General features: G+C 45.2%; 1 protein-coding gene across 4 annotated transcripts in view; it reads left to right on the plus strand.

Annotated features, from left to right (window-relative positions):
• The window catches only part of LOC139260068 (partitioning defective 3 homolog B-like), a 1,396,127-nt gene that overhangs the window by 1,327,993 nt on the left and 40,965 nt on the right, over nucleotides 1-27,169 (plus strand). The window lies entirely within an intron of this gene.

The following is a 27,169-nucleotide window of genomic DNA, read 5'->3' on the forward strand; positions in this document are numbered from 1 at the left end:
CCTAAATTGCAATAGTGACAACACTTGAAAAATACTTAATTGGCTGTAAAGCATTTTGGGATGTCCTGAGGTCATGAAAGGCGCTATAGAAAAGCAAGCCTTTCTTTGCACAATGGAATGAGGATCAGGAATCTTACTTTGGTGCAATTTGTGCCCATGGGAAAGTTTTGGCAGGGGTCCAATTCAATCTGTGAGAAACTGACGGGATGGGGTCAGCCGCTTGCTTTACACCCCACCCTATTTTTTTCTCTATTGAAGTCTGCTGGACTTCAATGTTATGACGTTTTATTTTCCAGATGGGCAAATAATCCCAAAGTGCTTTACATACAACAAATTACTTTGAAGTGGAGTGATTGTTGTGATGTGGGCTAACAGTGCAATCAATTTGATGCACAGAAGGATCTCACAATTGGAGGAATAACCAGTTGGCTTATTTCTTGATGCTTAACTCTGTGCTCGTCGACAAATAATATCATGGGTTCTTAAGCATTCAGTTGAACCACAGGAACAGGGGTCTTGGGGTTCATCCTAACCCAGAGGTCCACTATTTGCCTGTTCCCTGACATGGTAGTTTCCTGCTTTACTTCTCTGTTTGGGAAAACAAGGCCTCCCCATTTTCCCATTGTTTCCATGCATGCAAGCTGTAGGCATTTTGCTGTGCAATTAAATGTTATAGAAAATGGGCATTTCTTAAATCACATTTATACTAAACAAACTGAAATAGGAGAATCCTTCAAATAATTGCAACTCTTGAAACAATAAAAAACATTCCATCGTGGGAGCACCATCACCACAAGACCCCACCAGTTTAAGGAGAAGGTCCAGCACTGCCTTCTCAAGGCAGCGAGGGATGGGCAATAAATGTGGCTTTGCCAGTATCACACACCTCCCAAAGTTAACAAAAATAGTAACATTTTAAGTTGCCATATTCAAATGATATCTCGCCTCCAAAGCACTACTGAAACCTTTCTAATTAAAAATTTACAACATGAATGAAAATACTACATGCCGAATCAAATGTGCTGTACTTTTTTAATTTTATCTATCTTGATTCTGAATTATTTGCTTTATTTTAACAATTTTATTACTTTATTTTTCTTTCTCCTTTCTTCATTGCAACCCCTTCATACTTTAACTTTCCCCTCTTGAAGGTAATGACTGGAGCCCCTTAGAGCTAAACTCTTCCTATTTAACATACCGATAACACCCCAGCTCTAAGCCCATTCTATCCCTCCCCAACACACCCCTCCCCCCCCCGCCACCTCGGCCTCTAATCTTGATCTGTCTGTCACCCTGCCCCAACCTCTAACCTTGCTCTATTTTCACTCTTGCTTCCCCTCACGCCAAATCTCTAACACCTAACCCTTCTCTGGCCAACATTTATCCCTCAACCAACATCACTAAGACAGATTATCTGGTCATTGTTACATTGCTGCTTGTGGAATCTTGCTGTGCGCAAATTGGCTGTCACATTTCCTACATTACAACAATTACTACACTGCAAAAACTTATTTAATTGGCTGTGAAGCATTTCGGAAAGTCCAGAAGTCGTTAAAGTAGCTATATAAATGCAATCTTTCTTTTTACTCCTTGCCCTGACCTCTAACCCCATTCTATCTTCTCTTCCCACCTCACTCTGCATTCCCCCTCTGATCACTTCGGGCCTCCAACATGACAGCCCCTCCCCCAGCTCTGGTCCAAATAATCTCTTCTCTTTGCCAACCCCGTCGTATTCTAACCCTTCTCAATTTGTAAACGACACTCGATATTCACTTCCCAAGTGGAAACACCACGGGAGGTCGACTGGTATGGTTCCAATAATCTTTGTGTAAATTAGATAACACTCGATGTACCATAAGATAGTATGCAAGTTGGAGTGCGTTCCTGGACAAGAAGAACACATAGGGCTTGATTTTGCATTCCGCTGCGATCGTTTGTTAAACTTGACTTTCTATGGGCCTTTGGACTGGAACTTACTCTGAGACCTGTGTGAACAGGGCAAGTAGCTGTGTATCAGAATGAAGAATCATTAATGAGCAGCACTGTTCCCTTTAAGCTGTGCAACCGTGCAACACTCCAGGGATCCCCTGCAGCTGGCTTTTCAATGCAGAAACCATGCATGGGTGGTATTTTGGATGGCCCACTCAGTGCCAAGAAAATTTCCAGGGAACAATGATGAGCAGCACAGTCTGAACCAGGAAGTGTCAGTTAGAATAGTTAATTCAATGTCAAATCAGGTGCAGAAAGTGAAATGAGAGAGGGAAAGAAATATTTGAGTTAGAGAGAAAGAAAAAAAGAAGAGAAAGAAAAAGTTAAAAAAATATAATTATTACATTTTTTATATTTTTAAATCTCCAACAATACTTAGGGGTAAAAATTTGGTTTTGTACACCGCTCATTACTGGGCGCGGGAGGCGGCTAACAGGCAGTAAGTGCCTACCGTCATCGGTAAGCGGCATTGATACTTCGCCCTAAATTAAGTCGGCTCTTTGGCAGAAGTGCCTAGAGGCAGTGCTGCCCGGCTAACACCACCCGCATGGTGACGTCATCCAGCATACAATGCCTCTTTGACACCTGTCGCGACATTTGCCATACAAACTGGTGGCTGCACAAGGTGGTCGTAACAGAGCGGATCTCAGGTTGAATAACCTAGAAAGGAAGGTAAGTTTTTCTCTTTATTTATTTCTACATGTGTTCATTAGTTTTAAGAGTGGGGACGTGTGTGTGTGGATCGGAGAAGTTTTAGTTCTTTATTTTCTTCCTGTTTTTTTTCTAGCATGGTGGCAGCCCCCCGTTGGGAAATTCAGTAGGCCTCCTGAGCTCTCGCCTGAGGATGAGTGTGCAATGCCACTTTTTAGTGTTGCTCTCTCATCTTTGGGTGTACAAACCGAATTTAGGACTTTGAGGCTGCACCTAACGCCCGGCACTAAAATCAGCACTCAGGCGGTGACACCGCCTCAAAAACAGCGGTACCGAATTTCGACCCCTTAATATCTGAAGGGATGAGACTCCACACTTGTAAAAGTTCATTTTCAGTGCCAGAGAGGTTGTTTTGCAGTTATTAAGGCCCCGATATTGGTGGCCTTACCGCCCAGTGCCGCCGACTGCCGTCGAGTTTTGCTGCCGTTTTCCTCTCTCTCCTAGTTTCCACTTGGGCTGGAACAGGCGGGAAGGGAGCATCGCCGGGAACCGCCCGCTGATGTCCTCTGGTGGTCAAGTCGCATAAGTAGCCTCCTGCCCGCTAAGATGCTAGATTGGTGCGGGCGGGAGTCAGCACCAACAGGGGGGGAAGGACCGCTGCATGGAGGCAGGTCTAACTCCAACGGTAGGTATGGAGACCTGAAAGAAAAGGTTAATGAACATCTTTGAAATTTTTTTTTTTACAGCGACTTACCTGGATGGGATCCCCTGAAGGTGTTCCAATATTTTTTTTGGTAGTGTTTTTTATTTTTCAGAGTTCCCCCCTCCCTGGGTTTGACTCCATCCTCGGAGGCACTTGGGCAGCAAGCTCATTTTCCACCGAGATTGAGATCGCCCAGATTGATGTCGTAAGTCGTTATTTTGCCACAGGTCGGTATCGCCACCTCTTAGGAATCTTTCAGGCAAAGTACCGTCTGGTCTCTCGAAGGCCATCGGCGGTCCTTTGGGCGACAAATGGGCAGGCCTTGCAGCTCAAGAAAACCGGGGCCTAAGGCTTATTACGCCATTAAAAGGGTACTTACACTGGAATGGGCAAGTCCTAACTTTTTGTGCCGAGTTTAGTCTGTATATATAAGTTAAGTAGAGCAACTTCACATCGTTCAGTGTATTTGAATGGTGAGTCAGATGGCGGGATAGCGTTATCGCACAGATTTGGAGGAGTGGGACATCTCAGACAGCAACTTACTGATTTTAACTCACCGGAAGTTACTGTCCGATTTCACATAAATAACGGTGAGCACGGTTGGCCGCACTGTTATTTCTAGCATAAAATCTGGCCCATTGAGTTTCAGAAAATAACAAAGTATGAGAACAATGCGTGAGTAGCTTATCAATTGCATCTGATCCCCAAGATACATTACACTCTGGAAGCACACTCCAGCTTATTTCCTATTCTTCTATATATTAATACTGTCCTTTTTCACTAGAATTCAATGTCATGCGCACATTGAGAGACAATAGGCTCCTGGAATTGAATCGTGATTTTAATGCTGAGCAGCACATCATTTAAACTGCAGTTATATTAGGTTTTAGTTAATGTTACAGGGGAGTACTGTACCATGTTCATGAGATGCATTAAAGGTGTGCAGGTTCTGCAGTATGTGCATGTATAAGAGAGATGTAGATTCTGCAGTGTATTTATCATTATATATCTTTCACGATGTAACCTTATGAACGTAGGCAGCAGTGGTTCCTGCCTTTACTAGTATCCACTTCAATTAGCACTTGAAAAGATCTCTGTTGCAAGTTGAGGAAGTGTGACTGGACCTGCAGATACTAGAGTGCTTGTGAATAAGGCTGGCTTATGGAGAAACCATCAAGAGACTCACGTTTATCTTTTTAAACTTCACAACCATTATAAGCTAGTCTGTAGTTAAGTGGCACGGTTGTTGGGCTCGACACCGTGATCTTTATTTAGTCTTCGGCATCTTGAGGTGTGAAACGCATCATAGAGGATATAGAGCCTGTTAAAGTATTCACTGGTGTAATAAGAGTTGGACTTGTTTTGATTAGAGTCTCTACTGAGATCCTGAGTCTCTTCTCAAAATAGATTGCTGGAGGAACTATCTAGTAAATGCTTAAAGGTACAGGGTATTTCAAAAGGGGAGGAAGTTACAAGAGAACATGAGAGACTCATTTTATGCAGTAATAGTGTCTGTTACTAACCGGTTGTATAGGCTTCACCTAGAAGGAAAGTATATTGGCATTGAGATGTTATTTAAGAGAGGAGGGGCTCCAATCCTGACATATTCTCTTTAAAAAGAGAGGCAATTGGTGTTGAGGTTCTGTCTTTAGCAGTGAGAATGTTTGGGAAGTGAGAGCTGACACTGTGCAGACAGCCCTGTTTTGGTTTATTTGCCTATTGATGGGGTTTCCGACATACCTAAAACATCTGAGAGGTCATTAGTCAAAATGGAACTGCTGTAGTCAGAGAGGCACAAGAATCCCCTTCACGCACAGTACTAAGAATTCTGAGGAACTTGCCAAGCCTGCTGGGCGTATGCGACAGTGGCAGGGAGTTTAATTTAGATTGGCGCAGTGTTTTCCTAATGATCCCTATACACAGTCAGCCCGTTGTCAAGCAGGGGCTTTCAGGTTCAGCTGCCACACTTGTCGAGCATTGTATCTCTCTGAAAGAGGAGTCCCAGTGCAAATTCTAGCCAACCGGTCGGTCCAAGTGGGAGCGTCCCGTGGTTATATTTGTTTTGAGAAGAGGCTTGATATGTTCCACTGAATGGCGTTACAACCTTCGGTCAGGAAGTGTGAGCGTGCAGAAAGAAACCATTGTTCTGCGCTCTGGCAGGTTGCATCAGAAAGTATTCACTGAAGGCTTCTTGTCTAAGCTGTGCTGAACTTTGACCTCAGAATTTTAGGGGTAGTTTGTAATGGGGAGTGATGTTTGTTTCTGTCAATATGTCAGTAAATTGATTTTTCTTTTTTAACTATGGGTCGGGGATGGGAGTGAAGGATTTTGGGAGGAGTAGAGAGGAAACGCTAAATCTGGAGCTGATTTATGGAAACTGGGAAGTTTAGTAACAGGAGAGTAGTATGGAATTATAGGATTAAGCTGCATGCCACCCAGTAAGCAGCAGGAAGCGAGAGCAAGCAGAGCTGGTTCCTGGGGATCAAGACTGATTTGAGCTAGAAGGACAAATGTATGGACGGAGAAAAACTTACATTTATTTATTAACCCACCTATTCTACCTGCCCCCAAATTTCCAGAGTAAATAGAATCTTTCTTAAAAACACTGTGGGGCTGAAATTGCTACTTTTTTAAAGGCCCGTTGTCACCTCTTATGGGGCAGAAAGGCCTTGCCAACCAGGGCAGATGGAGGCTGTGACCCATCTGCAATTGCCCCTGGGCCAGGGGCAGCAGAATGGGTTTCTGCTGTGACCCAACTTACCGCCCTGCCCAGCACTCCGACCCCTTACCGCCCGGCCACGACCCCTTTTCCGCCCTGCGGGCGAAATTGCTCCGCAAGAGCATGGCCGATGCGGGCGGTACCCCCGACAGCTTCGCAAGACGGGAAGCTGTCAGTGGCTAGATGGTGCAGCCACCCTTAAAGGGGAAAGTGCACCACCGCGGTCGCCATTTTCTTTTAACTGTCGTCCGACTCTGGGGACTCTGCTGCTGGCCTGGCCAAACGCTTTCCTGGTGGTCCAGTGGGTGCCATAAAGCGTCCATCTGCTTTAACTGAAGGGGAGGGACATTGCTATGCGTCAGCAAGTCTGTGTCGCGCTGACGTCATCACTGCCGCACTGACATGATCAACACAGCGGTGATGGCCACCGACCCAAACCCACCATTACACCACCTCAAACCATGCCCTAAAGTGCTGAGAGGCGGTGTCCCAGTTAAAGAGCCACATTTTCCACCTCTTGCCTCCGACTCCCACCAGGTGGTAATAATTCGAATAATTCAAATTATCCACCCGAAAAGGGGCGGAGGGCAATTCCTCCTGTGCCTTTTTGCTGCCAGTGATTTTTATTTTTTAGATTTTTCTGTGATTTCAAGCTTTCTTTTGTTACATGGGATGGAGGGAAGATAGAGCCTCATCAAGGGTTTTTCTTTTAATTAACTTATTATATTCACCTTTATAATGCACTGAACCCTCCAAGATTTCTGTGCTCCTCCAATTCTGGCCTCTTGCACATCCTGGCATCCTTCGCCCCACCATTGGCATCTGTGCCTTCAGCTGTCTAGGCCCCAAGCTCTGGAACAATCTCCCTAAACCTCGCCAGCTTGCTACCTCTCTCGCTTCCTTTAAGACGTTCCTTAAAACCTACCTCTTTGATCAAGCTTTTGGTCGCCTGTCCTAATATTTTCTTATATGGCTCAGTGCCAAATTTTGTCTGATAATGCTCCTGTGCTGCACTTTGGGAAGTCCTGTGGAGCGCCCTCTGCCACCTTAACAATTTCCAGTTTCCTGGCCTAACCGTCTTCTTTTCACCATGGAGCTCCATTCCCCACCAGAATGATCAAGTGCTCTCCGCTTCTTCCTTGAACAGAGGCCCAACCAGTCCCCATCCACTATCACTCTCCTCCGCCTGAAACATAGAAACATAGAAAATAGGTGCAGGAGCAGGCCATTCAGCCCTTCTAGCCTGCACCGCCATTCAATGAGTTCATGGCTGAACATGAAACTTCAGTACCCCCTTCCTGCTTTCTCGCCATAACCCTTGATCCCCCGAGTAGTAAGGACTTCATCTAACTCCCTTTTGAATATATTTAGTGAATTGGCCTCAACTACTTTCTGTGGTAGAGAATTCCACAGGTTCACCACTCTCTGGGTGAAGAAGTTTCTCCTCATCTCGGTCCTAAATGGCTTACCCCTTATCCTCAGACTGTGACCCCTGGTTCTGGACCTCCCCAACATTGGGAACATTCTTTCTGCATCTAACCTGTCTAAACCCGTCAGAATTTTAAACGTTTCTATGAGGTCCCCTCTCATTCTTCTGAACTCCAGTGAATACAAGCCCAATTGATCCAATCTTTCTTGATAGGTCAGTCCCGCCATCCCGGGAATCAGTCTGGTGAACCTTCGCTGCACTCCCTCAATAGCAAGAATGTCCTTCCTCAAGTTAGGAGACCAAAACTGTACACAATACTCCAGGTGTGGCCTCACCAAGGCCCTGTACAACTGTAGCAACACCTCCCTGCCCCTGTATTCAAATCCCCTCGCTATGAAGGCCAACATGCCATTTGCTTTCTTAACCGCCTGCTGTACCTGCATGCCAACCTTCAATGACTGATGTACCATGACACCCAGGTCTCGTTGCACCTTCCCTTTTCCTAATCTGTCACCATTCAGATAATAGTCTGTCTCTCTGTTTTTACCACCAAAGTGGATAACCTCACATTTATCCACATTATACTTCATCTGCCATGCATTTGCCCACTCACCTAACCTATCCAAGTCACTCTGCAGCCTAATAGCATCCTCCTCGCAGCTCACACTGCCACCCAACTTAGTATCATCCGCAAATTTGGAGATACTGCATTTAATCCCCTCGTCTAAATCATTAATGTACAATGTAAACAGCTGGGGCCCCAGCACAGAACCTTGCGGCACTCCACTAGTCACTGCCTGCCATTCTGAAAAGTACCCGTTTACTCCTACTCTTTGCTTCCTGTCTGACAACCAGTTCTCAATCCACGTCAGCACACTACCCCCAATCCCATGTGCTTTAACTTTGCACATTAATCTCTTGTGTGGGACCTTGTCGAAAGCCTTCTGAAAGTCCAAATATACCACATCAACTGGTTCTCCTTTGTCCACTTTACTGGAAACATCCTCAAAAAATTCCAGAAGATTTGTCAAGCATGATTTCCCTTTCACAAATCCATGCTGACTTCGACCTATCATGTCACCATTTTCCAGATGCACTGCTATGACATCCTTAATAATTGATTCCATCATTTTACCCACTACTGAGGTCAGGCTGACCGGTCTATAATTCCCTGTTTTCTCTCTCCCTCCTTTTTTAAAAAGTGGGGTTACATTGGCTACCCTCCACTCCATAGGAACTGATCCAGAGTCAATGGAATGTTGGAAAATGACTGTCAATGCATCCGCTATTTCCAAGGCCACCTCCTTAAGTACTCTAGGATGCAGGCCATCAGGCCCTGGGGATTTATCGGCCTTCAATCCCATCAATTTCCCCAACACAATTTCCCGACTAATAAAGATTTCCCTCAGTTCCTCTTCCTTACTAGACCCTCTGACCCCTTTTATATCCGGAAGGTTGTTTGTATCCTCCTTAGTGAATACCGAACCAAAGTACTTGTTCAATTGATCCGCCATTTCTTTGTTCCCCGTTATGACTTCCCCTGATTCTGACTGCAGGGGACCTACGTTTGTCTTCACCAACCTTTTTCTCTTTACATACCTATAGAAACTTTTGCAATCCGCCTTAATGTTCCCTGCAAGCTTCTTCTCGTACTCCATTTTCCCTGTCCTAATCAAACCCTTTGTCCTCCTCTGGCTGAACTTGTTCTCACATTGATCAACTTCTCACTTCCTCCAAATAAAAGGTATTGCTATGTGAATCCATATGGCTGTGGACTGTTAGCCAGTGGTTCAGTTGGTAGCATCCTCACCACTGAGTCAGAAGGTTGTAGGTTTAAGTCCCGTTCCAGAGACTTGAGCACAAAAATCTAGGCAGTACTGAGGGAGTGCTGCACTGTCGGAGATACTGTCTTTCGGATGAGACATGAAACTAATGCCCCCATCTGCTCTCTCAGGTGGACATAAAAGATCCCATGGCACAATATTACAAATCAATATCACTAAAACAAGTATCTGGCCATTATCACATTGCTGTTTGTGGGAGCTTACTGTGCGCAAATTGGCTGCCGCATTTCCTAAATTACAACAGTGACTGTACTTCAAAAATGCTTCATTGGCTGTAAAGCGCTTTGGGACATCCGGTGGTCATGAAAGGCGCTATATAAATGCAAGTCATTCTTTTTAGCTATCCCTGCCTTTTTGTGGGATATGTGGAACATTCTTTATTCCAGTCCTACTCAAGTCCCCTCCCCCATCTCTTTTTCCGGTATATTGATGACAGGAAAATTTCATCATCTTGTAATGTTTCCAATTTCTACCCTTCCCTCGCCTTCACATGGTCTATCTCCAACTCTCCCCTTCCCTTCTTCGGCTTCTCTGCCCCCATTTCTGGGGATAGGCTATCGACCAATATCCAATATAAGCCCACTGACTCACACAGCTACCTTGACTACACTTCCTCTCACACCGCTTCCTGTAAGGACCCCATTCCATTCTCCTAGTTTCTTCATCGCCAGTGCATCTATTTTGACGATGCCACCTTCCACACCAGCGTTTCCGATGTATCTTCCTTTTTCCTCAACTGAGGATTCCCCTCCACCATGGTTGACAGGGCCCTCAACCATGTCTGTTCCATTTCCTGCATTTCTGCTCTCAGAGCCTCCCAGAACCACAATAGCGTTGCCCTTGTCCTCACCTTCCACCTCATCAGCTTCCACATTCAACGGATCATCCTCCATCTCCGGCATGATTCCACCACCAAACACATCTTCTCTTCCCCTCCCTTCCTCTTTCAGCATTCCAAAGGGACCGTTCCCTCCGCGACGCCCTAGTCCACTGGAGGTTGGTCATTGGGGCAGCAGCTGGGAGGTCAGTCTGGGAGTATGGATGAGAGTTTCAGCAGCATATGGGCTGAGGGTAGAGACAGAAGCAGGTGATGCTATGAAGATGAAGTAGACACCAGGAAATGATAAATCAGGAGATGGGGGGGGAGGGGGGGGCGGGGTGGAAAGAACAAAAGAGAAGGTCTGTGATAGGGTGGAAGGCAGAAGAGATTTGAGAGACAAAGGGGATGATGGGCCTAATTGAGATGGTAATGGCACAAGTTAGGAAACAAAAGTTGAGTCTGGATAGGGTGTGAATGGTGGAATAATTACCAGCTGCCATGGGAAACAGAGAAACAAAATAAAAATTAAAAACAACGGGTTTGACTGTCCATACTCATTTCCATGGTGCAATCACAGCCAGCAGAAACTTTCATCAGATCGGTATGGGCTAGTTTTTGAACGGAATCCCAGAGACGAAAAATAAACCATGTGTTAGCCATTCAGTCCCAATCAGAATTTCTTAATACATAACGTTTAAGGCTATCTCCACTGTAACTAACTTTTCAAGCCCAAGTTCACACCAGATATAGCAATATCATTCCGTTCAGCTCGATCTCCTCCACAATCATCTGTGTGCCATATTCAATACCCTCGTGATATAATGATAAATACTTAAACAATATATGGCTTTCGATCAAGATTGCTTCTAAGTGTGTTCTACTCCTTCAATTCAGAATCCAATATTCAAACCTCAGACATAAACTATAAATCATTCACATCACTAAATTGAACTAGGTGTTGAAATATTTTACCAAGCAAATAAAAGTTCCAAAGAAACTGTTAAATCTGTTTACAAAGAATACTCCTGGATAAGATCTTTATCCCTTTGTGAGAAAAGCAACTCCTCCTAAGCCCTATGCCCAGACAAAAAGTAAATACTATGGCCCCAAGTTTCCACATGATTTGCTCCTGATTTTTAGGAGCAACTGGTGGAGAACGGACTATCTTAGAAATCGCAATTCTCCACATTTTTTTTTCCTGCAGTTCTAGTCAGGTAGAACAGTTTCACTTTGGAACAGAATTTTTTCTTCAAAAGGGGCCGTGTCCGGCCACTGACGCCTGATTTCAAAGTTTCCACAGTGAAAACGTACTCCAAACTAACTTAGAATGGAGCAAGTGAAGATTTTTATAGAACTGAAAAAACCTTGTCTACTCATTAAAAAATTAGGCGCAGGTTAAAAATTAGGCGTCCGGAACGAGGTGGTGGGGGGAAGGGAAGTCATTAAATTCTACAATAAATCCTTATTTATACTTATACAAATATTATTCAAATAAATCCAACCTAAATAAAAATTTATAAGCAAAGAAAAGATTAAATAAACCATCTTCCTACCTGTGTGAAAGTGCTTCAGCCAGGGAGAATGCTGCAGGAAGCCTCACAAGTTGAGGCAGCCGTTCCTGACGGCATGGAGGGGGGGGGGGGAGAATGGAGTGAGGGCCTGAGCGACCGCAGCGAGGGGGGAGGCAGCCGTTCCTGACTGCATGGTGGGGGGAGGAGGGAGTGAGGGCCCGACCGACCGCAGCGGGGGGGGGGAGGCAGGGAGGAGGCAGCATTCCCGATGGCAGGGGGGGGGAAAGAGGCAGTGAGAAGGCTGCAGGAAGCCTCAGAAGTTGAGGCAGCCATTCCCGACAGGGAAACGGCTGCCTCAACTTCTGAGGCTTCCTGCAGCCTTCTCACTGCTGCAAGAAGCCTCAGTGCTGATGTGCTGATGGCAATGTGCTTTTATTAAAAAATGTTAAAAAATTAAACAGCTACAAAGAACTACAAAAATGGCCGAGTGCCAATGTTTCCTTTACACTGCGCGTGCGCGAACGCTCCAACGCGCACGCGCAGGGTTGCCGGCACGAAAAAAACTAATTTAAATGGTACCCGCCCCCTCCCATTTACAAAATCGGCGCGAGTGGTAGGCTCCGCCCCCTGGGCGCCGCGCCAAGCTGCCATGGAGCTGCAGGGCGCTCCAGAATTGCGCGTTTTTTTTCCGGCGCCGTTTTCGTGTGGAAACTTGGGGCCTATATTTGCATGTCTTTCACCCATTTATATTCCCCCTTCCCTGTCCTTATCTCTGCCTTTCATTCCCCCTTCTCCCCTTTGTAAGTTCAATGGCCCACCCATTTGCCCTGCATTCTATCCTGTTCCTCTTGACAATAATTCTCCTGCCACCACTTGGCATCTATTTTCCCACCACCTGCTCCAGGTAATACACTTGGACATGCCCTCCACCTCCTCTTTGCATGCTTCTACTGCTAACAATGCAGATTGGCAGTTCTGTATACTGGAGGCCGGATCTCCCATTCACACAAAAGTTCTGGCATTCGTACAAAGGGACAGAGCAGGACACTCTTTAGTCACCATACTCCAGACGACGGGACAGAATTCACCATCTTTAGGAGATGCCTTTTAATAAATGGTATATACTTTAATGCAAGGGGTGTAGCAAATAAGGCGGATGAGCTAAGAGCACATGTAGACACTTGCGAGTATGACGTTTTAGCCATTACAGAGATATGGCTGAAAGAGGAGCAGGTTTGACAAATCAATATTCCTGGTTACAGGATTTTTAGGCAAGACAGAGAGGGGGATAAAACCGGGGGGGCGCGGTATTGATTAAAGAAACTATTACAGCGGTGAGGAGGGATGATATGTTAGAGGGATCATCAAATGAGGCCATATGGGTCGAATTGAAAAATAAAAAAAGGGCAATCACACTGCTGGGCATGTATTATAGACCCCCAACAGTAGGAGGGAGATTTAGGAGCAAATATGTAGACAAATTGCTGTGAAGTCCAAAAACCATAGGGTAGTAAGAATAGGGGATTTTAACTATCCAAATATTGATTGGGACAAATATAATATGAAGAGTATAGAGGATACGGAATTCTTGAAATGCATTCAAGAGAACATTTTTAGTCAGTATGTAGCAAGCCCAACATGAGAGGGGGCGGTCTTGGAATTAGTTTTGGAAAATGAAGCTGGGCAGGTTGAAGGAGTAATAGTCAGAGAGCACTTGGGTGCCAGGACCATAATTCAGTCAGATTCAAGTTGGTTATGGATAAGGACAAAGATAGGCCTGGAATAAAAGTTCTGAATTGGGGAAACGCTAATTTTGCTAAGTTAAGGAATGATTTGGCCACAGTGGACTGGAAACAGGTACTTGTGGGTAAATCAGTGTCGGAACAGTGGGAGGCATTCAAGGAGGAGATCGGAAGGCTCAGGCCAAACATGTGCCCTTAAAGAAAAAGGTTGGAAATAATAATTCTAGAGCCCCCTGGATATCTAGGGACTTACAGGGGAGGATAAAGAAAAAAAGAGACGCTTATGTCATATACCAATGGCTAACTACTATAGAATCTTTAGAGGAGTATAGAAAGTTAAGAGGCAAAATGAAAAAGGATATTAGGAATGCTAAGAGAGAGCATGAGAAATTATTGGCTCGTAAAATTAAGGAAAACCCTTAGATGTTCTATAAATATAAGAGTAAGAGGGTAATTAAAGAAAGGGTAGGGCCTATTAGAGACAATGAGGTAATCTTTGTGTGGAGGTGGAAGATGTTGGTAAGATTCTTAATGAATACTTTGCATCTGTTTTCACAAAGGAAAGTGTCAATGCAGATACTGCTATCGAGGAGGAATGTGATATTCTGGATGAAATAAATATAGTGAGAGAGGAAGTATTAAGGGGTTTAGCAGCTTTGAAAGTAGATAAGTCCCCAGGCCCGGATGAAATGCATCCCAGGCTGTTGAGCGAAGTAAAACAGGAAACAGCAGAGGCCTTGACCATCATTTTTAAGTCCTCTTTGGATATGGGCATGGTGCCGGAGGATTGGAGGACTGCTAATGTATTACCATTGTTTAAGAAGGGAGAAAGGGATAGGCCGAGTAATTACAGGCCTGTCAGCCTAACCTCAGTGGTGGAAAAATTATTGGAAAAAATCCTGAAAGACAGGAAAAACCTACATTTGGAAAGGCAAGGATTAATTAGGGACAGTCAGCATGGATTTGTTAAGGGAAGATCGTGTTTGACTAACCTGATTGAATTTTTTGAAGAATTAACCAAGAGGGTTGATGTAATGCATACGATGTAGTGTATATGGATGTTAACAAAGCTTTTGATAAGGTCCCACATGGTAGACTGGTCATGAAGGTTAAAGCCCATGGGATCCAGGGCAAAGTGGCAAGTTGATCCAAAATTGGTTTGGAGGTAGGAAGCAAAGGGTAATGGTTGATGGATGTTTTTGTGATTGGAAGGATGTTTCCAGTGGGGTTCCGCAGGGCTCAGTACTGGGTCCCTTGCTTTTTGTGGTATATATCAACGATTTAGATTTGAATATAGGGAGTATGATTAAGAAGTTTGCAGGCAACACTAAAATAGGCTGTGTGGTTGATAATGAAGAGGAAAGTCATGGGCTGCAGGAGGATATCAATCTACTGGTCAGGTGGGCAGAGCATTGGCAAATGGAATTTAATTCAGAGAAGTGTGAGGTGATGCATTTTGGGAGGGCTAATAAGGAAAGGGTATACACATTAAGCAGTAGGCCACTTAATAGTGTAGATGAACAAAGGGACCTTGGAGTGCTTGTCCATAGATCCCTGAAAATAGCAGGCCAGGTGAATAATGTGCTTAAGAAGGCATACGGAATGCTTGCCTTTATTGGTCGAGGCATAGAATAAAAGAGCAGGGAGGTTATGCTTAAATTGTATAATATTTTGGTTAGGCCACAGCTGGAGTACTGCGTACAGTTCTGGTCGCCGTATTATAGGAAGGACGTGATTGCACTAGAGAGGGTGCAGAGGAGATTTACTAGGATGCTGCCTGGAATGGAGAATTTTAGTTATGAGGACAGATTGGATAGGTTGGGTTTGTTCTCATTGGAACAGAGGAGGTTGAGAGGAGACTTCATTGAGGTGTACAAAATTTTGAGGGGCCTGGACATAGTGGCTAGTAATGGTCTATTTCCATTGCTGGAGGGGTCTATTATGAGGGGGCATAGTTTTAAGAAAGTTGGTGGAAGGTTTAAAGGGGATTTGAGAGGGGGGGGGGCTTCTTCACACAAAGGGTTGTGGGGATCTGAAAGTAGCTGCCTGGAAGAGTGGTGGATGTAGAAACCATCACCACTTTTAAGAGATAGTTGGATGGGCACTTAAAGTGCCATAACCTGCAGGGTTACGGACCTAGAGCTGGTAATTGGGATTAGACTGGATGACCTTTTGTTAGACGACGCAAATATTATGGTAAGTACTGCAGGGAATCGAATACGACCATGGTAATCTCTTGGACTGGTTTCATAGAAACATAGAAACATAGAAAATAGGTGCAGGAGTAGGCCATTCAGCCCTTCGAGCCAGCACCACCATTCAATATGATCATGGCTGATCATTCCTTTAGTACCCATTTCCTGCTTTCTCTCCATACCCCTTGATCCCCTGAACCGTAAGGGCCATATCTAACTCCCTCTTGAATATATCCAATGAACTGGCATCAACAACTCTCTGCGGCAGGGAATTCCACAGGTTAACAACTCTCTGAGTGAAAAAGTTTCTCCTCATCTCAGTCCTAAATGGCCTACCCCTTATCCTAAGACTATGTCCCCTGGTTCTGGACTTCCCCAGTATTGGGAACATTCTTCCCGCATCTAACCTGCCCAGTCCCGTCAGAATCTTTTATGTTTCTATGAGATCCCCTCTCATCCTTCTAAACGCCAGTGAATAAAGGCCCAGTTGATCCAGTCTCTCCTCATATGACAGCCGAGCCATCCCTGGAATCAGTCTGGTGAACCTTTGCTGCAGTCCCTCAATAGCAAGAACATTCTTCCTCAGACTAGGAGACCAAAACTGAACACAATATTCCAGGTGAGGCCTCACCAAGGCCCTGTACAATTGCAGTAAGATCTCCCTGCTCCTATATTCAAACCCAAAGCTATGAAGGCCAACATACCATTTGCCTTCTTTACCACCTGCTGTACCTGCGTGCCCACTTTCAGTGACTGATGAACCATGACACCCAGGTCTCATTGCATCTCCCCTTTTTCTAGTCTGACGCCATTCAGATAATATTCTGCCTTCGTGTTTTTGCCCCCAAAATGGATAACCTCACATTTATCCACATTATACTGCATCTGCCATGTATTTGCCCACTCACCCAATCTGTCCAAGTCACCCTGCAGCCTCTTAGCGTCCTCCTCACAGCTCACACCGCCACCCAGTTTAGTGTCATCCGCAAACTTGGAGATATTACACTCTATTCCTTCATCCAAATCGTTAATTTATTGTAAAGAGCTGTGGTCCCAGCACTGAGCCCAGCGGCACCCCACTAGTAACTGCCTGCCATTCTGAAAAGGACCCGTTTATCCCGACTCTCTGCTTCCTGTCTGCCAACCAGTTCGCTATCCACGTCAGTGCATTACCCCCAATACCATGCGCTTTCATTTTGTACACCAGTCTCTTGTGCGGGACCTTGTCAAAAGCCTTTTGAAAGTCCAAATACACCACATCCACTGGTTCTCCCTTGTCCACTCTACTAGTTACATCCTCAAAAAATTCCAGAAGATTCGTCAAGCATGATTTCCCTTTCATAAACCCATGCTGACTTGGTCCGATCCTGACACTGCTTTCCAAATGTGCGGCTATTTCATCCTTAATGATTGATTCCAACATTTTCCCCATTACTGATGTCAGGCTAACCGGTCTATAATTACCTGCTTTCTCTCTCCCTCCTTTTTGAAAAAGTGGGGTTACATTAGCTACCCTCCAGTCTATAGGAACTGATCCAGAGTCAATAGATTGTTGGAAAATGATCACCAATGCATCCACTATTTCTAGGGCCACTTCCTTAAGTACTCTGGGATGCAGACTATCAGGCCCCGGGGATTTATCAGCCTTTAATCCCATCAATTTCCCTAACACAATTTACCGCCTAATAAGGATATCTTTCAGTTCCTCATTCTCACGAGACCCACTGTCCCCTAGTACATTTGGACGGTTATTCGTGTCTTCCTTTGTGAAGACAGAACTGAAGTATTGGTTCAATTGGTCTGCCATTTCTTTGTTCCCCATTCTAAATTCACCTGAATCCAACTGCAAGGGACCTACATTTGTCTTTACTAATCTTTTTCTCTTCACATATTTATAGAAGCTTTTGCAGTCAGTTTTTATGTTCCCTGCAAGCTTCCTCTTAATTTCCCCTTCTTAATTAAACCCTTAGTCCTCCTCTGTTGAATTCTAAATTTCTCCCAGTTTCAGGTTGCTTGCTTTTTCTAGCCAATTTAAATGCCTCTTCCTTGGTTTTAACACTATCCTTAATTTCCCTTGTTAGCCATGGTTGAGCCACCTTCCCAGTTTTATTTTTACTCCAGACAGGGATGTCCAATTGCTGAAGTTCATCCATGTGATCTTTAAATGTTTGCCATTGCTTATGCACCGTCAACCCTTTAAGTATCCTCTGCCAGTCTATTCTAGCCAATTCACACCTCATAACGTCAAAGTTACCTTTCCTTAAGTTCAGAACCCTAGTTTCCGAATTAACTTTGTCATTCTTCATCTTAATAAGGAATTCTACCATATTATGGTCACTCTTCCCCAAGGGGCCTCGCACAACAAGATTGCTAATTAGTCCCTTCTCATTACACATCACCCAGTCTAGGATGGCCAGCTCCCTGGTTGGTTCCTCGACATTTTGGTCGAGAAACCATCGCTAATACACTCCAGGAAATCCTCCTCCACCGCATTGCTACCAGTTAGGTTAGCCCAATCTATATGTAGATTAAAGTCGCCCATGATTACTGCTGTACCTTTATTGCACACATCCCTTATTTCGATCACCTGGATGGGTTGGAGAGGAATTTTCCCAGATTTTTTCTCCCTAAATTGGCTCCGGTTGGGGTGGAGTGTAGAATGTTTCAGAATAAGGGGTGTCGCAGTTGTGTGAGGCGGACTGGTTGGGCTGGGTGCTCTTTGCCTTTCTGTCATTGTTCATAGGTTTATATGTAACCTTCAGGGCTGCTGACTAAGGGCCGTGCGGCTCTTTGTCGGCCGGCGTGGACACGATGGGTCGAAATGGCCTCCTTCTGCGTTGTAAATTTCTATGTTTCATAGAAAAAAAATAGGTGCAGGAGTAGGCCATTTGGCCCTTCGAGCCTGCACCGCCATTCAATAAGATCATGGCTGATCATTCCTTTAGTACCCCTTTCCTGCTTTCTCTCCATACCTCTTGATCCCCTTAACCATAAGGGCATATCTAACTCCCTCTTGAATATATCCAATGAACTGGCATCTATGCTTCCATGTCTCTATGTTTCTAACAGCACCTCCCAAACCCGCAACCTCCAGCACTTAGAAGGACAAGGGCAGTGCAGACACATGGGAACCCCACCACCTCCAAGTTCCCCTCCAAGTTGCACACAATCCCAACTTGGGCATATATCGCTGTTCCTTCATGGGTCAAAATCCTGGAACTCCCTCCCTAACAGCATTGTGGGACTACCTTCACCACACGAACTGCAGCGGTTCAAGAAAGCGGCTCACCACCACCTTTTCAAGGGGCAACTAGGGATGGGCACTAAATGCCGATCTTGCCATATCCCAAGAATACATTTTTTAAACCGCCACAGACCATGGGCGTATGGCTCAGTATTTTACATCAGTTGCTTTACTGATACATTTTAATTATTTAAATGAGAATCTCATAAGAGGATCTTGGTGATCCCATCAATCATCAATAATCTTTAGTGTGATCTTGTGGGAAGGCATCCTGTCCAAGGCAGAAAGCAAAAGAGGGTTCTGACTAAAGGAGCAAGAAACACACAAAGAAAGATTGCTATTTCACTTCTGTTAGCAAGATCGGGGTCAATTGGAGAATAAAACTCAGTCACATAGTGAAAGGTATAACTTCACGATGATGGTTTGATATCACCGGTCGCAGTTATATCACACACACAGTTACACCTCATTAATTTAGTCAGTGACTAAATTGCCAGCTTAAGAAGCCTGCCTTGTTGAAGTTGATACTAATTTATGTACGCTTGTTTTTTGACAACAGTTCTTTCATGTGTTGAGGTTGACCAATTAACAAGAGTTGAATTGAAGACATATGATTTTTATAGGGCCCAGTATATTTCAGTATCTATCTCTAATGGCACTGTATGTCACATGGCATCAAAGACACTATTTCTTTAAGAGGACAGTAGTAGATTTACCAGAAAAGAAAAGTGGCCAACAAGGCCTCAGGTTAATGTCTCATACTATAGACAACACCTCCGACAGTGCACTAGAGTGCTTGCCTGGATTTTGTGCTCAAGACTCAGGAATGGGACTTGAATCCACAACCAAAAGTTAATTATTTAATTGAGTGGGTGGACGATAACCTGAAGAGGAAAATAATTTATTTTCTTGCCAATTTCCTCCCCTCCTCTTTGAAGGGCATGTTGCATAAACTTGGGAGGAGGTACTGCACTATCGGAGGTGCCGTCTTTCAGATGAGACATTATACCTCTCATTTAACACCTGGATATACCTGTGATATAACACCGTGATATACCTGTGATATAACACAATGATGTACGTGCGATATAACACCCTGACATACCTGTGTTATAACATTCTGATCTGCCTGTGGTCATCAGCATAGGCAGTCCCTCGAAACGAGGATGACTTGCTTCCACGCCAAAAAAAAGGATGAGTTCACAGGTGTTTCAATGAAGGTCCTAATATTCCAGATCCAGAACTACATCCTGAAGGGTGGAAGATGCCTGTGCGTGGATATTTTGAACATGTGGTGGCCGTTGCACACCAGCCACCACACGGGCTTGACAGAGCTAGGTCTTGGTCCAGTGGCAAGGGTTAGCCAAGACGACTGGAGAGCTGCTCTGCTGTATGGACCTAGTGCGCACACATATCGCAGTGTGGGCTGGTCCGTGCTGCCCGTGGTACCCTGGCCCCGAACTCACGCCTCTCCTGAGCCCAGATCACACCCCTTCACTCGTGTGCCCCGATCTCTCTCTCTTTCTCTGCTCCAGTCATTCGGCACACTTCTGCTGTTCTCTGATGTATAGTGCGTTGGATCCGTTGGTCAGGATCATGGCTTGCATGTCGTCGTGGAGCAGGCGGAGGATGGTGACCAACTTTTGGGGGCAGCCGAAACAGAGGAGGACGCTCCATAATCCCTCGCGGTTGACAGTGTCAAAGGCCTTTGTAAGGTCAAACAAGGCTATGTATAAAGGTTGGCGCTGTTCCCTGCATTTCTCTTGCAGCTGTCGTGCTGCAAAAATCATGTCCGTTACACCGAGTGTTGGCCATTTATGCCACTTTGGCCAGCTAAAACTTACTCCAAATCCACTTAGGTCAGTGTATGTGGCCAGCTCTGAAAAACATTGCGGGCAGTTAAGAAATCGGCGCAGGTTAATACATTTAAAGCACCAAGACTTACAAAGCACTAAACAAAGCACAAAAATAAACATTCAATAACAAATAAAAAATAGAAGGAAGCTGAGGACCTGCACCAAGACTTACAAAGCACTAAACAAACCACAAAAAGTAATAAGCAATCAATCAATAACAAATAAAAAATAGAAGTCCTACCTTTATGCCAGAATCAAGTTTTGTTTTTCAAAGACACCCCCCCCCTCCCCATCACAACACTCTTTCTCCCCGCTCCCCCCAATCAAAACATTCTTTCTACCCACCGCCCCCCCAGCCCCCAAAATGCTCCTCCTCCCCCCTCCCCCCATCAAAACTCTCCTCACTAAACAAAGCACAACCATCAATAAATAAAAAATAAAACTCAAGTCCTACCTCGGCCTGGGAAGTCAGCGGGCCGGCCGGCCGGTGCGGGAGGCCACTCAGCCGGGGATAGGGTGCGGTGAACATCGGGGCGTCCCTTCGGATGGGGATAGGGGCTGTGAGCATCGGGTCCTGCTCACAATCCGCAGGACACGCTGGGTGGGCGAGGAACATGCGCGCAGACTTCACTGTGCATGCGTGCAGCTGTTGGCAGTGTTTTCTGTGCTGGGCTGTTGCTCCAAACCCACTTCACTATCTACGCCACGCTGGGACACCGGAGACTCGGCAGAGCGGGCAGGATGGGGCCACTTTTTTTCGGCACCGTTTCCAGTGCGCAAAGTCGGCACATTTAAGGTAAATGTGCCGAAAAAGGGTTTGGGGAAAATTGGGCCCCGAGATAGGAAATAGGAAGAGTCTAGTCACGATGCTCCAGCCATCATGGTGTGGGGCTGGCTTGATGGACCAGCTGGTCTTTCCCTGCCCGTATGTTTGTATTACATTTGGTGTGTGGTTAGGAGAAAAGTTTGTGGGAGCGGGGAAGGAGATAAATACCCTGAACTTAAAATTTCACTTGTGTTAAACATGGATTGGAGCTTTTCCCTGGGTTTCAAAAATTATGATACAGTTAAATCTTTCAACGTAAGTGATTATTTTGTTGCTGAGGCTTTTGTTCAAAAAAAACTGTGTATCTTATTTAATCTTTGAAACCAAATACATGGTGTACAGCAATAAAAAATAGCAGAAATTAAAACTATTATAAATTTTTGCTACATTTTAGCCATCCAACCAATCCAACGACCTAAGGCAGACAACCAACTACCAAGCGAACCTATTCATGGTATGAATTCTCTGCTCTTGCAGGAGCAGAACTAGAAAGCAGTGCGACAGGGTCAACTACATGCAATTGGAGAAGAGGAACATAGGACTAACAGTAGACCATTCAGCCTCTCGAGCCTGTTCATTTCACCATTCAGTTAGATCATGGCTGATCTGCATTTTAACTCCATCTACTAACCTTTAATACCCTTGCCTAACAAAAATCTAGTTTTGAAATTTTCAATTTACCTGGCCTCAACAACATTTTGGGAGAAAGAGTTTCAGATTTCCACCACCCTTTGTGTGAAGGAGAGGGAAACTATTCTGTCCCAATGACTATAAATGAACATCTAGAAGAAGGAGAACCTCAACGGTGCCCTCTGCATGCCACAGGAAGTTGCACAAAATAATTACTTAGCCACAGCTGCAAGAAGTACAAAATGGTACAACCAAGTGACCGAACCATCTGTGTAATACTAACACCAGCATGCTCGCCTCAATGAGGAGTTAAAAAGAAAGTGGCTTGTAAAAGTGAGACAGTTGTCTGTTGCAAACTTACTGTGTTCACAATGCTAACTGGAGGCGCTCTGGCTCACTCACTCGAGTGAATAGTTTGTGATTTGAAGGATGGTAGGATCAGATAACCCACGAGCATTGCTTGTTGCTTGTATTATCGACTGAGAGATCAAAGATTCGATCTAACATCAGGCTAAGTCAGCACTCACAGCACTTTTTGGAACTTAAAGCGAGAGATTTGGGATTCTTGGGGATGCAGTGTTTCTGTACCAAGTGATTCTGGAGTTGGCTAAATCAGAATTGTCGTGTCTCTGCACCTTGTTACAAACTCACACGAGGCATGTATATATCAGATACGGTCACTCTGTGACCTTTACTTTCGAGATACAAGGTCTGCAGTAAAAATGGGTTGGAAGGTACAATGTCCCAAGAAATCAAAGTTGACGATCTTGACAGAAGCCTACTGCAGGTAGATTTGGTAATCAACATTTGCAATTTAGCTTCTGGTCTTTGTGAGGCCTCAGTTAATCCTATTGGTTTTAGTACAAAAACTTACAAAAAATGCAAACAGTACAAGTAATAATATAAACCATGGATTATGAAGACCTTATGCGCAGCCATTGATTTTTTTTTAAACATAAAAGAGATTGTTTTGAATTATATAAAATAAGTATTGAATGGACCTCTCCTGCTCTTACTGATTTTAATTGAAGAAGTGGGTACGAACCAATTAAGCAATTATTTAGATGCAATGTATACAGTGTCAGATTTAAAGGTCAGCAGTAAAATTAATTGTGTCAGGTGAGTGCTCAGTAGCAAGCATTTACTCTATAAATCTGTTAAAGAGTCACACACGACAGCTGCTGTTCAATCTCGATTGGCTTGGAGTACAATACTTCAAATTTTACTTTAAAATGTTTGAGATTTCCATAACTGTAAATAAAAGGATTGATTAATAACAGTGGCAGCACTTCTCTTTTGGGGAAATTACTCATCTCACTGCTATGGTCTATTTGTCTTGTTTGCTCATATAGGCAATAATACTCGTTTGCATGCTCCTACACAACAGCAACTTGCATTACTATTGTGCTAATTACATCCAGAGAGATGTCGCAGAGTGATTCACAAGACGGACAATAGTGAGTGTATACCAAGCGAAATGGAAAAAGGCAGGAGGGTCTAAAGGAAAGTTACAAAGTAGGGTCATAAGAAAGCTTTTAAAGGTAGGAAGAGAGGTGAGAAAAAAGAAAGTCTTTCACAACCTCAGGATATCCCAAAGCGCTTCACAGCCAATGTCATACTTTTGAAGTATAATCACTGCTGTAATGTCGGAAATGCGGTAGCCAATTTTGCACACAGCAAGGTCCCATAAACAGCAATGTGATAATGACCATGTAATCTGGGTTTTTTTGTGATATTGGTTGAAACAATAATCTATAAAATTCCTCTCTGACCCCCTCAGGCGATCGAAACCAGTCCAGGAGATCACAGGGCCCGAGTGTTATCTGTACGGATACTTACCTTCCATATGATACAATTTCTGCCCCAGTCAGGAACCGCTTCAGTTCCCTCTTGAAGACATATGGAGGGTCAGCATCCACGACATCAGCCAGCAACACATTCCAGAGGCTCACAGCTCTCTGGGAAAAGAAGAACCGCCAACATATAGTCAATTCTTACTATTACATAGTTTAAACTAGTGTGCCCTGGTCCTCCCCAATCTGTTAAACTGGAATAATCTGTCAGTAGGCCCACAATTCAGCCCTTTCATTATTTTATAAACCTCTATCAGGTCGCCTCTCAGTCTACACTGCTTTAAAGTAAATGTGCCAACATCCTTGTCCCTATCTAATGGAAAGGGATTAGACAACTTTTTCCAGGAGTTTGCCTATCATGCTCTGAGCCAGAGGCTGAGTTACTACTCTCCTTGTGGGTAGTTAAATGGATTTTCACCCTGTCATAGTGTGCATCGTGCTCCAATGTGTCCACCACCCTCACAAATGCATCGTTATTCAAATGATGAGGAAAACTACTGGGGGCCAAAATTACCCCTTTTTTAAGGCCCGTTACCACCTTTAAGAGGCAGTAATGGGGCAGGAAGGCCTTTCCGACCAGGGGCAGGTGGATGGTTCGACCCATCCGGAGTGTTTCCGCTCCGTCCGGTGCTCCGATCCGTTGTCGGCCGCGCGCCGACCCCTTACCGAATGGCGGTGACCCTTTTTCCACCCCATAGGGGGAATTGCCCCGCGGGAACGCAGCCGATGCCGGTCGGTGCCCCTGACAGCTTCGTGTGGTGGGAAGCTGCCAGTAGCTGGGCGACGCGTCCGCCCTTAAAGGGGAGGGTGCACTGCCTGCTATTTTGGCTGGGCCACCAACAGATGGCTTGGCAGCCCCACTTGGGTGCCGGGCTGTTGGACTAGCCGAAGCCCTCCCTGATGGCCCAGTGGGTGCCAAGGAGGCTGCGCTAGGCCTCACAGCATCCCTCCCTTTTAAATGAAGGGGAGGGCCGTTGCGACGTGGCACGTCCACATCGCACTGACATGCTCAGTGCGGCGCTGATGACACCGCCCACCTTCCGTCCCGCTCCCAACTCTTTCCTGCTCCTCTGACACCCTCAACACTGTTCCTTTAACTTTTGTATACAAAAGAGCCGAAGTTCCCACCAATCTCCACACCATCTGTCCTGGCGGTAATTCATCATTTAATTCGAATTATCCGCCCCAAACGGAGTGGGGGGGGAGAGCAATTTCGGCCCCCTTATGTTTTGTTATGGGTTGGTTGGCCAGATGAGCTGAATTGGTTGAGTGATTGGATTTGTTGGGTGGGTGACTGGCTGGTTTGGTTGGGTGGCTAAGTGACTAAATTGGGCAAGGTTGGATTTTATTTTATTGCCCATCCTTAGTTGCCCTTGAGAAGTGGTGAACTATTTTCTTGAACCGTTGCAGTCCGTGTGCTGAAGGTACTCCCACTGTGCTGTTAGGAGGGGAGTACCAGGATTTTGACCCAGCGCCAATCAAGGAATTGCAATACATCATTATAGGCGGTCCTTCAGAGTCGAGGATGACTTGCTTCCACTCTAAAAGTGAGTTCTCAGGTGGCTGAAGAGTCCAATGTGGAACCTACAGTCTCTGTCTCAGGTGGGGGCAGACAGTGGTTGAAGGAAAAGCGGGGGTGGAGAGCCTGGGTTGACGCATGTTCTTGCATCCGCTGTCTGCACTTGGTTTCTGCTTGCTCTCAGCGATGAGACTCGAGGTGCTCAGCGCCCTCCCAGATGGCCTTCCTCCACATTTGTGCGATCTTGGGTCAGGGATTCCCAGGTGCTGGTGGGGATATTGCACTTTATCTTGGAGGCTTTGAGGGTGTCCTTGAAACGTTTCAACTGCCCACCTGGGGCTCGCTTGCCATGATGAAGCTCCGAGTAAAGCACTTGCTTTGGGGGTCTCGTGTTGGGCATGTGGAAGATGTGGCCCGTCCAATGGAGCTGATCGAGCGTGGTCAGTGCTTCAATGCTGGGGATGTTGGTCTGAGCGAGAACACTGATGTTGGTACGTCTGTGCTGCCAATGGATTTGCAGGATCTTGCAGAGGCAGCACTGGTGGTACTTCAGTATTTTGAGATGTCTGCTGTATATAGTCCATGTCTCTGAGCCATATAGGAGGGCAGGTATCACTACTGCCCTATAGACCATAAGCTTGGTGCCAGATTTGAGGTTCTGGTCTTCAAACACCCATTTGCTCAGGCGACCGAAGGTTGCGCTGGTGCAGTGGAGGCGATATTGGACCTCGTCATCGATGTCTGCCCTTGCTGACAGTAGCCTCCTGAGGTATGGAAAATTAGTGCAGTTGGGATGGTGTGTGACTTGCAGGGGAACCTGGAGGTAATGGTGTTCCCATGCATCTTCCGCCCTTGACTTTCTAGGTGGTAGAGGTCACAGGTTTGGAAGGTGCTGTTGAAAAAACTTTGGCAAATTAGTGCAGTGCATCCTGTAGATAGTACAAATAGAATCATAGAATTATGAAGCCGGCCATTTGGCAAGCTCACTGCAAGAGCACTTCAGCACTTCAGCTCGTCCCACTCCCCCCCCCCCCCCCCCCCCCCACTTTCCTCGTAGCCCTGAAAATTTCTTTCCTTCAGATACTTATCCAATTCTCTTTTGAAAGCCATGATTGAGTCTGCCTCTACCACCATTTCAGGCAGTGCATTCCAGATCCTAACCACTCGCTGCGTAAAAAAGTTTTTCCTCATGTTGCCTTTGGTTCTTTTGCCAATCACCTTAAAAAAAACACTGCAACGATGGCGGATTGCATTGGATTGGGTTGATTGCTTGACTAGCTAATTGATGAAGGCTGTGTTGGCTCATAGCTGAATGGGCTGATAGGTTGGCGAGATGATCGAGTTTAGCTGGCTTGCAAGCAATGTTCCCCCTTATTTGTTTTTGCCTGCGCGGCCCCTTTAAGGAGCTGCATGGCCATTTCACAGTTTCGCGCTTGCACAAAACTTAGCATGGAAAAGGCCTGCCCCGGGCTATGCTGGACTGGCAGAGAAGGGAACGTTGCTGGCAGGTCAAGATAGGTTGAGGTGGTTATGTGGGATTGGTTATTTGGCATGCTGACTGCTTTGGTTAGTTGCCTGGTTGAGTTGAATTGATCAGATAACTAGGTTGATTTGGTTAGATAATTAATTTGTTTGGAG

Source organism: Pristiophorus japonicus, chromosome 3 (assembly GCF_044704955.1).
Source record: "Pristiophorus japonicus isolate sPriJap1 chromosome 3, sPriJap1.hap1, whole genome shotgun sequence".
Classification (NCBI taxonomy): Eukaryota; Metazoa; Chordata; class Chondrichthyes; family Pristiophoridae; genus Pristiophorus; species Pristiophorus japonicus.